General features: G+C 39.4%; 1 pseudogene across 1 annotated transcript; it reads right to left on the reverse strand.

Annotated features, from left to right (window-relative positions):
• Positions 1–12434: 12434 nt before the first annotated feature.
• On the reverse strand, positions 12435–15650 carry LOC308488353 (keratin, type I cytoskeletal 12-like; annotated as a pseudogene). Its single transcript has 7 exons — positions 15637–15650; positions 15324–15480; positions 14311–14468; positions 14081–14206; positions 13713–13932; positions 12932–13002; positions 12435–12451 (listed from the first exon to the last, which is right to left on the reverse strand). The product of its transcript is annotated as a keratin, type I cytoskeletal 12-like (transcript).
• Between the last annotated feature and the right edge of the window lie 596 nt (positions 15651–16246).

Below are 16246 nucleotides of genomic sequence, written 5' to 3' on the forward strand. Positions count from 1 at the left end.
TTTTTTCTCACCTTCTGGGCGAAGCCATCTGTGTCTGTATTGCTACAGCATCCTGAGTAGGCATAAAAGACAAGAATGGTAAGGCGGGAAGCAAGGTGGAGCGAAGACAAGATTGTTAGGTGTAGAATGCGCTTGAGGATAGAGGCAAGCTCTTTAGAGCTTCTGGGAAACAAAAGGACACGTAGGGAACCAAGAAGTGTGATAGCACTTAGGTACCTGGAAGGAAAGAAGAATCATAGTAATCAAAGGAGATAATAGTGATCCAAGAAGAATCAGTGAAGCCTCAGTGAGATAGGAAACCACCTGTTGGATGTTTAATTTAAACTTCATCATAGGGAACTTATCATAAAGAGCAGACACATGGTATAATTTTAAAATGACAGAAAAAAATTCTGCATTTTAGAAGAGTCACTGCATTGAGCCTGGAAGGTGTGTATTACTTTCCTTTGTACTTTTACAATAACAGACTTTATTCTTATGTACAGTGAACCTGGGGCTACCCTCTGATACTTGAAAGTAGTAGTTACAGCTATAAATATGGATGTGACAGTGAGGTATCCCCATGAATTGGAGAGAAAAAGAAATATAGTTGCCTTCCTAACTAAACCAGTGAAACCAAAACATAACCTATCTCCCAGGGCCAACAACTGGGTAAGTAACGAGTAGGTCAGCAGGGAATATCAAAAAGGGGATTCAGGGAAGCTGCTTTTGGCTTCATCTTAGGGACAGAGATGCTGAATTTGGGCACATGGACAGTCTAGCCACCAGGGAGCAGATGCCTAGTGCGGGACAAAGATATTTTCCCTAGCCTCAGAAGGATCTGGAGGAAATGTCCCTCAACTCTAGTAACTTCTGCTCTAATTCTGTGCTTATACAGCAACCTTTTGATTCCTAATTCATCCTACCAAGTACACCAATAGCAGGCAAGTGATTGATCAGGAAACAGGTCTTGAACATCTGGAAAGAAATGTCCCTTATTGCTAACTAATAAATTGGCATTCTAATCTATACATTAGTATCATGTGAATACAATTACTGTAAGTCCAGGTTCTGGACATGAAAGGCTGAGAGGAACAAATTCTGTCCCTAGGTAAGTTTTTCACAGTAATTCTAATTTATATTAAAAATATTATCTATTTATATTGATAACCAGTCTTGTGGTCCACCTTCTGTCTGCCTCGTTATGTATTCCCATACCCTCCATTAGTGGTTTTAATAGTAGTGGAATTAGCGGAATTAGTGGAATAATAGTAGTAAGCATCACTTTCAGCAGTTAGTTGGTTAAAAAAACATGGAGCTTGTATCTGCTCAAGAGCTGATGATGAAAAATAGAAAAGTAATTTTAGGAAATATATACATTAAAGATGACAAACTCAAAGCATTCTTGCTGCCACTCTTATCTCCTGTACAGACATTACTTATTGATAATGACACTCTTTCCTGCTGAACCTAGACTGGCTGTAGAACTCTTACGAATAACATTAATTCAGGAAGTCATAACCAGTTGCCTAGATTGGATCCACGTAAGCTATAACTCTCTGCCCTTTCTAATTTAGTTGGGTTTTGGGGGATTCTGGTCATCAAAATTACAGAATTCAGCTGGGAAGACCTAAAGGGTGATGTATCTTTTGAGTTTGATGTCATGGGGAAAGCTAATAAGCTCTTGGACCAAAAATCTCTGGATATTCTGACATAAATAATACCAGACTAGATAAATTGACAGAAATGATCGAATGGAATTATCTAGACCACCATCACATTCATTGTAATGAGGTCAACCAGGACAGAATTTGCAAGAGAACTTAAAGGTCATTACCAAGTTTTAAATCCTAAGTCTGCCTCTTATTGGGTGTATGGTAAATTACTTAACCTCTCAGAGCCTTAGTATCTTCACATGAGAAATAATATCCAATTCATAAGTTCGAGACTTCCAGGTTACGTAGCATATATAAAGTGTTGGCAAATTGTAGGTACTAACAAATGTTAGTTCCCTTCTTTCTTCTCATTAATAGTATTCAGCACCGAGCAGAACTCCATTATCAAATATCTCTAGCGTCTACTTGAATATTTCTAGGGAAGTCTATTGTCTCACAGGGTGTTCCATTTTTGAGCTACTCTAATTACTAAAAAGTTTGTCTTTATATTGAACTGAAATCTGCCACACAGAATATAGCTTGCATTCTGCTGCATAGAACTTAGCTTTGGAATCTTTTGGATGTATGAAGCGAGTTACTTCACCCTCCTAAATCTTTTGTTTTCTAAGCCAAGGGGTCACCAGTTCATTCAGTTCTTCCTTAGATGAGATGGTTTTCACTTCCATTATCATCTAGGTTGCCATTAGTTGGGTCACTTCTAAAACTGCAGGGTTGACCTAATAATCTCTTTCTTCTGTCACTAGTATTGGTTCAAGGAATATTTTCTTGAGGAATGCATGCTGTGTTTTATTCCATTGTATCAACCTCCAGCATAATATCACTTCCAGAGATGGGATATAGCACAGAATTTCTTGTTTTCCTATTAAATGTATAGACATTATTTTAATTTAATAATCATTAGTTACATACAATTCCCCTCCTCCTTGGTTTCAGGGCTTGGTTTCAGAATGGCTCAGATGTCTTGAACACACTTTAATGGAAACTTGTTTTGCTCACTGTTTGGGTTCACCCTCTTTTCTTGGGTGTGGGACCAAAGCTTGTCACTCAGACATTTCTGATTGTGGTGTTGATTAACTGGTTGGCTCCAAAGCTATGATTATCTTCCTCCTTCAATTAAAATCACATTTCTGTATTACAACATGAGCTATTGCAAAATCTAACAATATACATGGGATTTTTATTTCCCTTTAAGCAAACTTTCCATGACAATTCACATTTTTCTCTGGTTGTTCAGATGGTAAGTGTTGCTATCATACCACCGCTGAGTAGGACATTGCTCCTAACAAAGATTGATCAGTGGGCACTTTGCAATACGATCGGTTCTGTTTTCTCATGTCCTCACTAGCTGTAACATAGGGATTAAAATACACTGTTATTTCCAGATTATAGAATTTTGAGTGACTCATAAACTAGGGCCGTACCTATGTGACAGCGTAATTAATTGATGCCAAGGTGAAAAATTCAGTCAACATATGCTTTTATTTTTAGTTGTGCAAAATGACAGGTTTGATTGATAGTTTTCATTGGATTGTAGCCAATCCTTTCCCCTTAATTTTTCAACCATTTTGACAATGTGTAAATTGAGCGTGATATTTCTAAATACCACTTCAACCAACATGTATTTGGCATACCTACATTCTGCCTGGCGCTGCACTGAGTGCTGGGAATTTATTTCTGGTTGGCCAACAATACATGGCTCTGCCTTTGAAGAGGAATCACAAAAATACACACAGACATGTCTTCTAAAAATAAAGGTCAGACCACCATGGTCGAAGAACAGGGTTTTCAGAAGAAGGTCACTTAGTCTTGTGGGAAAGCATTCCAGGGGAGATGCTCTTTGGTCCTCTTCCTGCCCACCCAGTCCCATTTAACACCATACGTTGGGATTTTATATACTCATCAAGCCTCTGCTCAAATCCTTCTTCTGCCATAAGAGTGGCCCTGGCCCTCACGCCCCATCCCTGTCTATTCTCTCCCTCTTCTAAACTTCCATAGCACGTCATCTTCACCTTCTCTCATGGACAAATCTCTTTATACCTCAAGGTACGGTTATATGCGTGTATGTCTATGTTTGCTCACAGTTGCTTCTGTAATGTACAGTAAATAAATTTGGCTTGAAAGAAAAGTCTATCTTAGATAGGACACCTTGGTTAACTAAGGGGGGACAAGTTCTATCTTGGTCTAGAGTGCCAGGAACAGTATTAAGGTTTCAAACTCAATTTTTGTTCATGGAAAGTCAGTCTTCTGTCAATTGCTTTAAGAGAACTCTGTTTCGTATTCATCGTTACTTAATCGCCTGTTCACAGGGCACTCTCTCATGCTGAACAAGAGGATTCTGGGGTTGCTTTCGTAAGTGAACAATAATGAACACCTTTTTTCTTTTCCTTATAAAGACTACATAGAAACCAAGTTACTCCATTTTTAAAAACAACTCCTAGTACTCTTTAGCTGTATGGGAAAAAGTCCTCAGGTTAATTTCCTAAAAAAAAAAAAAAGTGTCATAAATTAAAAGACTGCTTATTGAAACTGACGATCACTTTTTACTGAGTCATTAGATACAGTATATTGAGCAATACAATTTATATCACATGTGAAATGTCCAAGTTAGGATTTGTGTATTAGGTCTCCATAGAGTGTCCAGTATCTTGAAGGTTTTCTGAACATGTTAGTTGAATTCAATGAATTTCTCAGTAAAATGCAATCAGCTTCTTGCTGGTGTTTTGGTCTCTGACAGTATCATCCCTATATTGAGATTTAAGGAGAATAAAGTAAATGGAATTCATTTCCATGTGACTCGTGCATTTTAAAAAAATAAAGAAACCAAAATAAATAGATTCAAGTTAAGTACTTTCAGAGCATTATCTAGTGCCTCCTCTGTGAGGGACGCTGCTTGGCTGCTGTGTGTTGATAAGCTAAGGTTTGTTCTTTCGTACAGTCTTACCAAAGATGAGTGGTGGAAACTTTTAGTTAATAAATAAATAGATCAAAATCTTATGGCTGTTTCAAGAAAATAATAGAAAACTCTATCACCCCCCCCTTCAATATTGGCGCAGCAAATGTTTATTGAGTGCTTTCTCTGTGGCCGCTCTATGCGAAGTACTGGGGGTAGGTAGCACAGCTCTGTTGTTTCCGCTTTTATCGCGTGAATTGTCTAGCACTTGTACACAATTCCATGCACACATATTCCACAGTCTCCTGTGCAGTGGGCTGTGTGTGCCATTTTGTGCGCTGTCCTAGACACCAGAGCTATAGTGGAAGACAACACAGTCGGGACCTTAGAGATTTTTATAGTGGGAGAAGCAGACGTTAATCCAATTGTCATGCAAATAAACACACAATTGCCAATTTGCTAAGAGCTATGAAAGAAGACTACAGTGTACTGTGACAGTGTATAATAGAACCTGACTTGGTTATCGGTGGTGGGGGAAGGAGGCGCAGAGGCTAGTCAAGGCTTTTCAGGGGAGGGGACATTTGAATTCTAACCTGACGGATGAGTAGGAGTTAGCTAGGCCAGAACAGAGACGAAGCACGTTCTAGGCAAAGGGGAAAGGCCTGTGGGAAGGAGCCGGGTGCAGAAAAGCAGACCCAGTTCCTATGGGCTGGTGAAGTATGGAGGGAAGCGAGGCCAGGCCAGACCTTACTAGATTTGGGTCTTTATCCCAAGGGCCGGGGAAGCCTTTGAAGGGTTTTAAGCAATGAGGTGCCAGGAGAGGTTTGTGTTCTCCAAACAGTCTTTCCCAGGCTGTGGTGGATGGAGGGGAGGGAGGGTATGGTCCTCTAAGTGAAAGATGATGAATGGTGGCCCGGACCAGGGTGGTGGAGGTGAAATGGAGAAAAGTAATTAGATCACAGATATGTAGGAGGCAAAAGGCCAGATATGGACAGGATAAGCCTAGAATATTTGTTGAATGAATGGATAAATAAATAGATGGAGTCAGGAGACGTGGATCTTGACCTAGTTAAAAAGTTACAATTGAAGGATTTTTAGACCAACATTGGTGCTAGAATAACTTTGCTTGGATTATTTAGCTAAAGTTCAGTTTGACTGAAATGTATAAATTTGTTAAAAGAATGCTTTCTTACTTGGTGATTTTTCTGACCAAACCAAACATAAGTTAAGTGATCCATACGTATCCTAAACAGAGATAAATGATGATGATGATGGTATAATATGTTTGGCTATATGTGTATATAACAAGTGTGTTATGATGCCTAATACACGTTTTTGGAATGTAGCTTTATATGATTAGGTTTTCAGAGGGCCAATACCTTAGAAAAAGCAGTTAAAAAAATGTGGATCGTTACCTGCCACCACTGGGTACACAGCCAACACTTTCAAGACAGACGAGATGATTTCTGAGGAGTTAAAGGCCAACATAGTAATATTGTGATGCCCAAGATACAAAACTAAAGTGGCTGGTTACCCAATTATTTGCTGATTTATCCAGATAATGATGGCAATGATGACTAAAATGTCCATTGGGTTCTCCTCCCTACTGAGACCTACCTGCCCCTGGAGCGATTCTCAGCTTTCAGTTCTCCTTGCTCCTTCCTGCTCCACAAGCTGTAAAAACACCTCCTAGAATCACAAAGGGGAGGGAGATCTTCCATTGCTGACTCCAGTGGGGAACTGAGTCCAATTCTCCCACCTTCACATCACCTGCTGGAGGACTGTTCCTTACCCCCAACCTCTGATTAACGAGACAGGGAAACTAGACTTCATTGTTCTGCTTTATTTTGTAACACCACTGAGGAATGAGTTCTGTGTTAGCCTGGATCTGATTCTGCAGTTTATGTTCTATGATTATCTCCCTTGATTAGATACTGCCTCTATGTTGTTTTTTTTAAACAATGTTGAAAATTTATCTTGCTATATATCAGCCTACTCAGTCACTTAGTAGATAAGATAGGAATTTTAATATTAAAATTACTCTATCATTCAAAATTAGCACATAAAGTTGTTTAAAATGGGTGTCCAGGGAAAGCATGTTAAAGTACTTTGAAGGTACTTTTATATAATGAGAAATGTAATATAAAATGTAATTCAGTGTTTAAGAGTACCATAATGAAAAAATATGCCCTGGAAATATCTGTTTCACAGTATGGGTTGCTCCTTTTTAAAACATATAAAACATAACAGTGAGAGACGAGGTGCCATATCTTCCAAAAAGAGTTGAGGAAGCCTGCCTCGTCACACCTTTCTTAAACAGTCGGCACATACCACATTGGAGCAGTGACACTTTTGCCGGTTAAAAATGATGATGACCTTATTCCATGTGCACCAGTGCAACAAAGATGTATGAAACTTTATCATGCATTTACCTGTAATTCATAAATACTGAGGTTATTTTCAATAGGCTGTGTAAAGACTTACACATAGTTGGTGCTAGAATGTTACAGATACCAGAAGTTAGGAAGGTCAGCTTTATTACACTGGCGGGCTCAGCAGGATCCTTCCCAAAGACTGAGTCCCCAGCTAGGTTTTGAGCAGGTTTTCATGAGTTAGGGACTTCCTTGAGTTGGGGAAGAGGTAGGTGTCATCTGGTGATTGGCTCAGGGTGTGGCTTGGAGGGGGTTATCTGGAAGTGGCCTGGGGCTTAGGCTGGGGACTTCTCTCTCCGCTCGGGCCACAATTTTAGGTCAGTTTCTCCATCAAAATAAATATTTGTTGAATGAATGAATGAATGCACAAATAAATGAATATATCATATTCCACATGTGTACAGAAATATACCAACTGAATGATTTTTTTTAAAGAATAAAAATTGTACTTCAGCTGGTTAAAAAAGGTTGTATTTGCAGCTCTGTTCATTTGAAATGTGAAATTGCAGCCTTAAGTGATTAAAATAAAAATCCCATGGTTTTTTCAAGTAAATAAAATATTTCAAAATGGACATAGTTATCTCAGCAGCAACTGCATGTGTATATAACTTTAGGAAGGGGGGTTCCAAGCTGATAACTCCTAGGAACATATTCTAAACAGCTAAGTTCATAGTGCCCTGTGTTTATGGTGTTTTTCTACGGGGGTTCCAAAATGCAGGGCTAATATCATCATATGTGATATTATTGACCTTTTGTAAAAGATGAATCATGTCAAGTTGAGTAATAACTTGTTCTCGGTAGAATAATGACTCACTCAGGGAAGCCTGAAATACCATCTAGTTGCATTGTACTGTCTCTCTGTGGGCTGTTTTATTAGCGTGGTTTATTTAAAGGTCTGCTTCCACGATTTTGAAGAAAACGTGCATTTCTTTAAGCATATATGCATAGGGAAACTTTGACAATGACATCTTTTAGCAACTAAAATTCACAGTCAATTTAATTTGAACTGAAGCCACTAGAAAGTGGCAGAGCTGGACCCCAAACCCAGGCAATCAGCCTCTGCATCTGTGTTCTTATTGGGCTCAGTGGTGTGCTGATGTGAACCAGCTCTCCAGGGAAACACACAAATACAGCCCAAATTCCAGGGCAAATATTCCCATCATGGCCAATTTCAAGCTAGCCAGCTTGAAAAATTCCTGAATATTTGTCAATCAGCGCTTAAGAGCAGATGCAAGCCTGTCCTAGCACGTCCTAGATCACCTTCCTCCCTGGCCTCTTCAGGCTTCCAACACAGGGTTGTCATGAAGACAGGCTGTTACTACTGTTATTACTTTAAAATTAACTTTATTGAGGTATGATTTACATACAATAAATTGTACCCATGGTAAATGTACAGTTTGAAGAGTTTTGACAAATGGACATACCCAGGTAACCATCACCACATCAAAGCACAGAACGTTTTCATCATTCCGGAAGGTTCTCTCGTGATCCTTCCCAGTTAACCAGCTATTTTCCAATCTTCCACCCATTTCAGCCCAGGCAACCACTGATTTTCTTTCTGTCATTATAGATTAGATTTGTTTTTCCTTGAGTTTCATATAAATGGAATCATATAGTACGTATTCTTTTGAGTCTGGCTTCTTTTAAGTTCAGCATAATGATCTTGAAATTCATCCATGAATGTGTTGTTGTGTCAATAGCTCCCTTCTTTTTTTTCTATTGTATGAATGTACCATAATTTATTTATTCACCAGGTGATTATTTTTCAACTGTGAATTCTGATCGTCATAAATCCTTTTTTAAATATGTTGCTGAATATTGCAACTGTGGCTTTTATTAAGAAGCTGTAGTGATGAAGAGGACACAATTAAGACAGTAATGTTCTTTAGTTTGATTTTTTGATACTAATATTAAATAATGACATTTAAATCCTAGATCCAGTTCCAAGATTTAAGAAACATTTACCACCCAATAAAAAGTTATATACTCAGCTATATGAATAAATTTTTCATTTGATGCTTTTTAAAAGCTTGAGTAGTTCAAATTGGCTATCTAGTTCTTTAAACTCTAAATAATTACTGGTTTTCTTCTTTATGCCTTATAGAACTCGTCTCTTTACTGGTGGACTTTTGGGAAACTAATACCACTTATTTAAATAAGAAAGTTTTAATTTGTTATGTTTATGCTTTTAAAAAGATTTGATTTTCCCTCCCTCTTTCCCTTTTTCCCTCCCTCCTTCTTTCCCTCCTTCCCTTTTCCTCCCTCCTTCGTTCCTGTTTCTTTGAAAAAAAAAAAAGCCCAAACTTTCTAGTATCGAAAGTATGCAAAGCAGGGTTTTTTAAAAGTTTATTTCCTGAGATTCCAGTAGGTGGCACTCTTACAAAGCCTAAAGAATTGCCTACTTTGGCAACCCATTGTTTTCTAGGTGGTTCTCTTCCTACTGTGACATATTTGCAAGCCCATTTGTTACAGATAACTAAAGTTCATTCCCCCCCTTATCAAAGTTATGTTAAGAATTTAAAATTGTACAATAGAAAAAAAATATTCTTCAAACTCCTTGCTAATCCCCAAGAGGTAACCACTTATCACAGTTTACTATAAACAATATTTTCCAGGCATTTTTCTAGCCTATACATACAACAAATGTATATAAAAGTAAAAATTTAAATTAGTAAAATTTTAGATTTTAAAATAATCATAAAATATGTGCTTGTCTTTTGTTGTCTCATCCTGTACTTGGGTTTTTCCTTGTGAGTTGCTTTTTTTTTTTAGACAGACCTCTCACTTCTGTAGTGCATTAATGGTTGATTCCAAAAGGACCTTTCATGTGTGTATTGAATTAGGGCTTATGGTCCAGTGAATGAAGGCTGGAATCTCATGATAAGGATACTGTGCTAATTGTATTTCTTGGCAGTGAGAGTTGTGCAGAGTACATTTAATAAGAAATATAATGCTTCCTTTGCCAACTGAAGACTATAGCATATTTTCACTGAGATGTTATCAGAATAAGACTGATTTTGAATGGGAAATTTTGTGAAATCACTGATATTTTTTTTCAGGTCGTTCCCCCCACCCCCAACCCCATGGTATAACCTTAAGGGCAGCTGACTGCCCCTGGAGAGAGCAGTCCAAGAGACCAAGCCAGACTGAAATGCTTTTGTGACCCAATGTCGAAGGTCACTTGTTCAATGGGTCTACTCTGTTCATTGTGGGAGGGGACTGTACACAGGGTCATGTGTACCAAGAGGTGAGGATGATTGGAGCCATCTTGGAGGCCAACACAAGAAGGAATCAGTGCATAGATGGTTACTTTATTTTTTTTTAACTGAGGTATAATTGACATACAACATTGTATTAGTTTCAGGTGTACAACATAATGATTCGACATTTATATATATTGCGAAATGATCACCACAATAAGTCTAGCTAACACATTCATCCATAGATGGTTACCTGAAAGCCAAAGTGTTAGCTGATGTTATCTAGGGAGAGAGTGTAGAGAAAGAAGACAGAGGACTGAGCCAACATGCAGAGCTCACAGAGAAGAGTCAGAGAAAAAGCTTCCAGTGAGGTGATGTCTCCAGGAGCTCAGTGGAGAATATATTTCCAAAAGAAGGGAATGCAGGAAAAGCTAAGATCATAGCTAAGAAATGACTACTGGATATATACTTGTGCAAAATCCATTTCTCCTTTGAACCTCACACAATTCAGATGTAGTTGTAAGGAAAACCAATGTTATTTTAAACAATAACTATTTGCAGCAACTTCTGAGTATCAGGAAAATGACATTATTTACTTGGGGACTATGGACTTTGTTCAGGAAAGGACCTTGATAATCTCTTTGGGTCTGAAAGGTAAGGTTCTTCTAGACACATGCTAGAAGGCGAAGGCTAGACCAAGAGTTGAATTGCTGTGCATAATCAAGTGAGATGAATGGAGCACCTGAAAACACTAGCAAATATTAAAAGAAAGTCTGACTTCAGAAAGCTGCGTACTGAAGCAAGCCATCTTAAAATGGCATAATAACCTCCCATGCGATTTTGCACTCAGCTCTGGAATTCCTCCAGGCTTGCCATGAAGCCTCCCTCTGCCTTCTGCTCCCTTGGACACCCCTTGCTCATCAATTCCCCTGATTTCTCCACACCATTTTGGTCCCATATGGTCAATAACAACAGGACACAAATATTGAGTATTTTCTAGGTACCAGGGACTGTTCCTAGTGTTTTACGTATGTCACCTCATTGAATCTTCACACAACCCACCCCACTTTAAAGATCAGGAAACCGAGGCACACAGAGATTAAGTTACTTGCTATTATGTAACAGAACCAGAATTCGAACCCAATCTGGCTTCAGAGCCCCAGCTCTTAGTCATTAAATCCTGCTCTTATTTTCCTTTTACAGTTTTGAATCTGGCAACACAGATTGAATCACCATCTACTCAGGCTTAGATTTTGGCCACGTCCTGCCCCAACCCAGAACATGACATCTATTTCTGATTTGTGGGTCTGACCCACCTCAGTAAAACCCCACCCTGGGCCTCACTGGTCTCAGATAGGAGAGAGGACATCAAAGCAATATTTGTTCACACCTTTGTGTCCTTTCACATGTGTTTCCTCTGTTCCCATTCTTTTTTCTCTGCCTGGTGAATTTCAGTATGAAGCATTGAGTTGCCTCTGATGTATTGTTCACTCCTCCTTCCGTGTGTCCTTTGAATATCTGTTTGCCCTATCTCACTGTATCACCATTCCTGGAAGTCTCCAGTCTGACATACTCTAGGGGTTTAATAAGTTTCTTGACTGAATGAAAGAAGGTCCTAGAAAATTAATAGGACAACTGTTATGGCCTGTACTGGGCAATGTAATTTTTCTGTAACCTTGATGCACTGATGTAAAAAGGAAAACTTCTAAAAGAATTTTCTTAGCTTAATCTCTAACCTTGACATCTTTATCCCAGTATTTACTTTCTTACTAGTATTTCACAAACCTCTCTCTTTGATCTTGACAATATTGTTGGAATAAAAAGGGTATAGATTTCCGTTCATCTTTTAAAAATAGCTTTATTAAAACAATAGTGCTTGATTAAAGTCTTGTCATTAAAAACATGTTCCAGGTCACTAAAAGAAAGTTTATTAAAAGACTACTCCAGGTCCAGAAAGATATAAAGCAATTTTGGTTTGTTATAGAGACCAACAGGTACAGTGACTTATAACTGAATATGATTTCAGAAGGGCAAAAGTGAGTAGGAATCCAAAGAAAATGAAACAGAATAAAAATAGAGATTGAACTAAGAAACCACCTTATTCTGAAAGGAATAATTTCTACTTGTAAATTTCTTGTTCCTGAGGAACCGATCATGGGGCAGATTTTATGAAATTTTACATGAATTGTTCAAGTTCCTGAGCTTGGGATGAAACCACTTCATTGTTCACCACTTTGTGGATAATTGTCTTGATTTTTCAGGGTTTGATAGGGTCTGAAGATAAAGACAGAACAAAGGGGGCAAAAGTTAGTGTTTCAGATATTCATCCAAAATTGGTTGTTGTTTAACTTACCCTTTCTAAATTAGATATTTTAGGGTTGTATGATACAATCTGTCAAATTGAAACTTTCAGAAGTGACTTTTGCATTCTAAAATAATGTATTTTATTCAATGAAAATGAAATGTTGTTGTCTTGTGCGCAAATGAAGATATTTATCTTTTTAAGCACTTAAAAATAGTTATGATGCTCATAATACCTCTTTGTAAAGTAATTTCTTCCTTCCTGGGCTTGCCAAAAGTTTTAATACAGTATAGACTACTCATTTTTCTGCATATATGGTTTTCCTTGGCTCAGAATATAAATGTACTTTAAATTATTAATAATATTGCAATATTTAATGAGATCTTACAGTTTTAGTCATTAATAAATGTGATGCTGGTTTATTCTGGGTGATTCTTAGGGAATCTGCCTACCTTTGGAGGAATCAATGGACTGTGCTTGAGATTTAGAGTCTGTCACAGATGAACTTTCCTTCAAACCATCTCTGTAAAGAAAATGAGGGAGATGCTATCACCTCATGCTTTCTGGAATGAGGAGACATAAGGAGTTAGCTATGTCAGCTAAATTAGAAATGTACATAAAACTATGGCCCAGTACAGAAAGTATTTCAAATTTCTTGATCAAGGATGATTGAATGATACACCGAGAGTACGGTTCTGCTCAGCGATAGCTTCCTCATTGGTGCAGTGCACCTTTATTTTCAAACCCTAAAATGGAATCTCCAAGTGAAGCAAACTGGCAATTAATGGAAGCTCTGGTTACAGCAGTTAGATTTCTCGATTTATCGTCCTGAGTTCTTCCCACTAGTCCAGGCTGCTATTACTTTTGGAAAATTTGCTAAAGTAAGTCTGAGGTGGTTCCAGTGGCTGTTATTTGAAGTGTCATTCTTAGCATCGGGACACTGATATCAGAATTCAAATGGGTGATTGTTCTAGAACTTATTTGCTGTAGGCCTCTGTCTGTGGTGTCATTGTGCATCCCAGCATTTTATGAATTATTATAAAATAAGGTAATGGGTGACAACACTTTGCAAAGTGTAGAGCACTTAATAAATTCAAGGCATGTCTTTACGAGACTTGATATTTTTTGTCAACTAAATGGAACCCTTTGTTCTAATGCCCCCCAAACTGCATCAGGTGTCCCCTGTTGGTTAGCCACTGAGGTTATTTCAACTTCAGTTCTCTAGGTGTTCACCTTTGGGCCTCCCCATCCAGCAGTCGGCGTAGGTCTCCATCTCCCGCTGCAGGCGGGCCTTGACGTTCAGCAGCCGCTGGTGGTCTGTGTTCAGGCGCTAGGTGTCCCCGCGCACCTGGAGCAGCTGCTCCTCCAGGCTGCCGATGAGCTGCTGCTCCTGGGACAGCTGGCCGCAGTAGTCGCCCTCCGTTTGGGCCAAGGAGTCCTCCAGGGATTTCCTCTGCACGTAGGAGGGAAATGGCACAGACATAACGGAGGGGACTGAAATGAGGAAGGCAGCCATTGAACGTCCTAATATGTTAGTAATTTGGATGCAGTGTTTTCTTGGGAAATCGAAATGATGCAGCGTCTTTTTGCGCGGGCTCTACAATGGCGAGCTGGGACTGGCGCTCCACCTCCAGGTTTTGAAAGGCGCGCCTCAGTTCAGTGACCTCGCTCTTGCTGGACTGAAGCTGCCCCGTGTTGGTGCTGATCTCTTTCCTGAGCTCCAGGCTCTGCCACAGAAAAGAGGGATGAGGGGATGTGAGTGAGCACTGCTCTGACGCCAGTCTTTTCTGCGAATATATCAAACAAAGCCTTTTGTGTTTGTTAGCAGTACCTTTTTAATGAACCAGGCTTCCCCGTCCTTACGGTTCTGCTGACAGATGGTTTCATACTGCGCCCTCATGTCGCTGAGGAGTCCGGTGAGCTCCACTCCGGGGACAGCATTTCTACACTGACCTGGCCTGGGCCGTCAGATCGGCAGCCTTGGAGCTCCTGGGGACAGCACGTGAGAGAGGGGCACAGGGCCCATTACGACTTTTGTGGGCCTCTTCTTCTACAAAAACTGTGAAACATTTTACGACTGTGTTGGTATAAGACAAACATTAGTAATACAATATATTAAAATGTTTTATTTTTCTTTCAATTAAAAAAAAAGTAAGACATTTTCCTGGGCCTCTGAAATGACCACAGGCCCTAGATGCTGTGCCTACCGTGGCTAATGGATGAGTTGGCCTTACTTCTGGGGGACCCAGGACCTTTATAAGAAGGGAAGGCCTGGTGGAAACGGTATGTGGGGGTTTCAGCAGCAGCTGCACAACCAAGGGCTGTAGACAGTACGTAGGCTCATACCATTTGGATCACAGTCATTGATTTCCAGCAGAAAGCTCTTTAGAAGTCAGTTGCTAGGGTCATGATTATGTCCGTTCAGTGTACCTGAGTACTGTGTGTATCACACTGGGCATAGCCAGTTTCTCTAACATGTACAACATTATGTGTTATTGGTGAACTTTTGCTTTTTTAACTTTAAAAATACTGTATAAAAAATCACTAAATCAGGAAAATTAAAATTCTGATTTCCTCAACGTAATGATGAAAATGGCAAAAATCAGAAAGTGCCTGTAATCTGCAAAACTTTACCAGAAGTGCCATCAATACCAGCAGCAGCAGCAGACACACACACACACACACACACACACACACACACACAGGCAAAACAAATGGCCATTTTAACAGGGAGATAATGAATCCTCTATATCTGTTCTAACTCCAAATGTGTACATTTGAAACTAATTTTGGGGTGGGGGTGGGGGAGGAAAAGAGCTTAGAAAGCTGCCCTTTCTGACTCACCTCCTCATGGTTCTTTCTCAGGTAGGCCAGCTCCTCCTTCAGGCTCTCGATCTGCATCTCCAGGTCGGCTCTGGCCAGGGTCAGCTCGTCCAGCACCCTGCGCAGGCCGTTGGTGTCGGCCTCCATGCTCACGCGCAGAGCCTGCTCCGTCTTGTACCTGAAAATCAAGTGCAAAACAGTTTAGGGAATCAACACATTCATTGCATAAGACTCCTGTCATCTTCAGGGGTGTTTTGTGCATACATCTGTGCAACTATTTAAAAATGGCAGCATTGCAATGTATGATGGCTGTATTTGCTTTTATAACTTTTACCTTTCCTTTGTCATGCTAGTTTACTGCTCAGTTGGAGAGAAGTGAAAAAATTATGAGGTGATACTTTCCTACCAGCCGTGAACCCCAATAGCACTGCACCCCAGGGGACAGGTTCCCCTTAGGCTGGCTGCCTTGGCTGTGAACAGTAGTAGCCTTTCTCTTTGTGGAGTTTCTGACAGAATCCTAAAAGCACTTGAACATAAAATAATAATTAGTCTTTTTGCTTAACTTTTGTTCACGATTTAATTTAAAACTGATCCTTTTTAGTAGCTTTTACCAAGATTTTCCAGGTTCAGCATCATCACCACTGCCACATCCTGTGTGGAAATTTTGTGGGGCAAAAGGACGTTAGGATTTCTTCCTTATGGCTGGAGAGTGGAGTATGGGAAAGGAGGAGCGTATATAAAAATAAGTGCATCGTTAATATTTTAGGTGTATGTGTCATCAGGAAAAAGATCTGATTTCATTTAGGTAATGAAATCAGGTAAAACCCATTTTTAATTCATTTGGATACACGGAAGGTTGAGGTCTAGGACATTGGTGGAATTTTCATGCCACATCATGAGTCAATAGCAAATTACAAATATGGTGATTCTCAGGGAGGGGTAAT

The sequence above is a fragment of the Rhinolophus hipposideros genome (genome assembly GCF_964194185.1).
Source record: "Rhinolophus hipposideros genome assembly, chromosome: 20".
Taxonomy (NCBI): Eukaryota; Metazoa; Chordata; class Mammalia; order Chiroptera; family Rhinolophidae; genus Rhinolophus; species Rhinolophus hipposideros.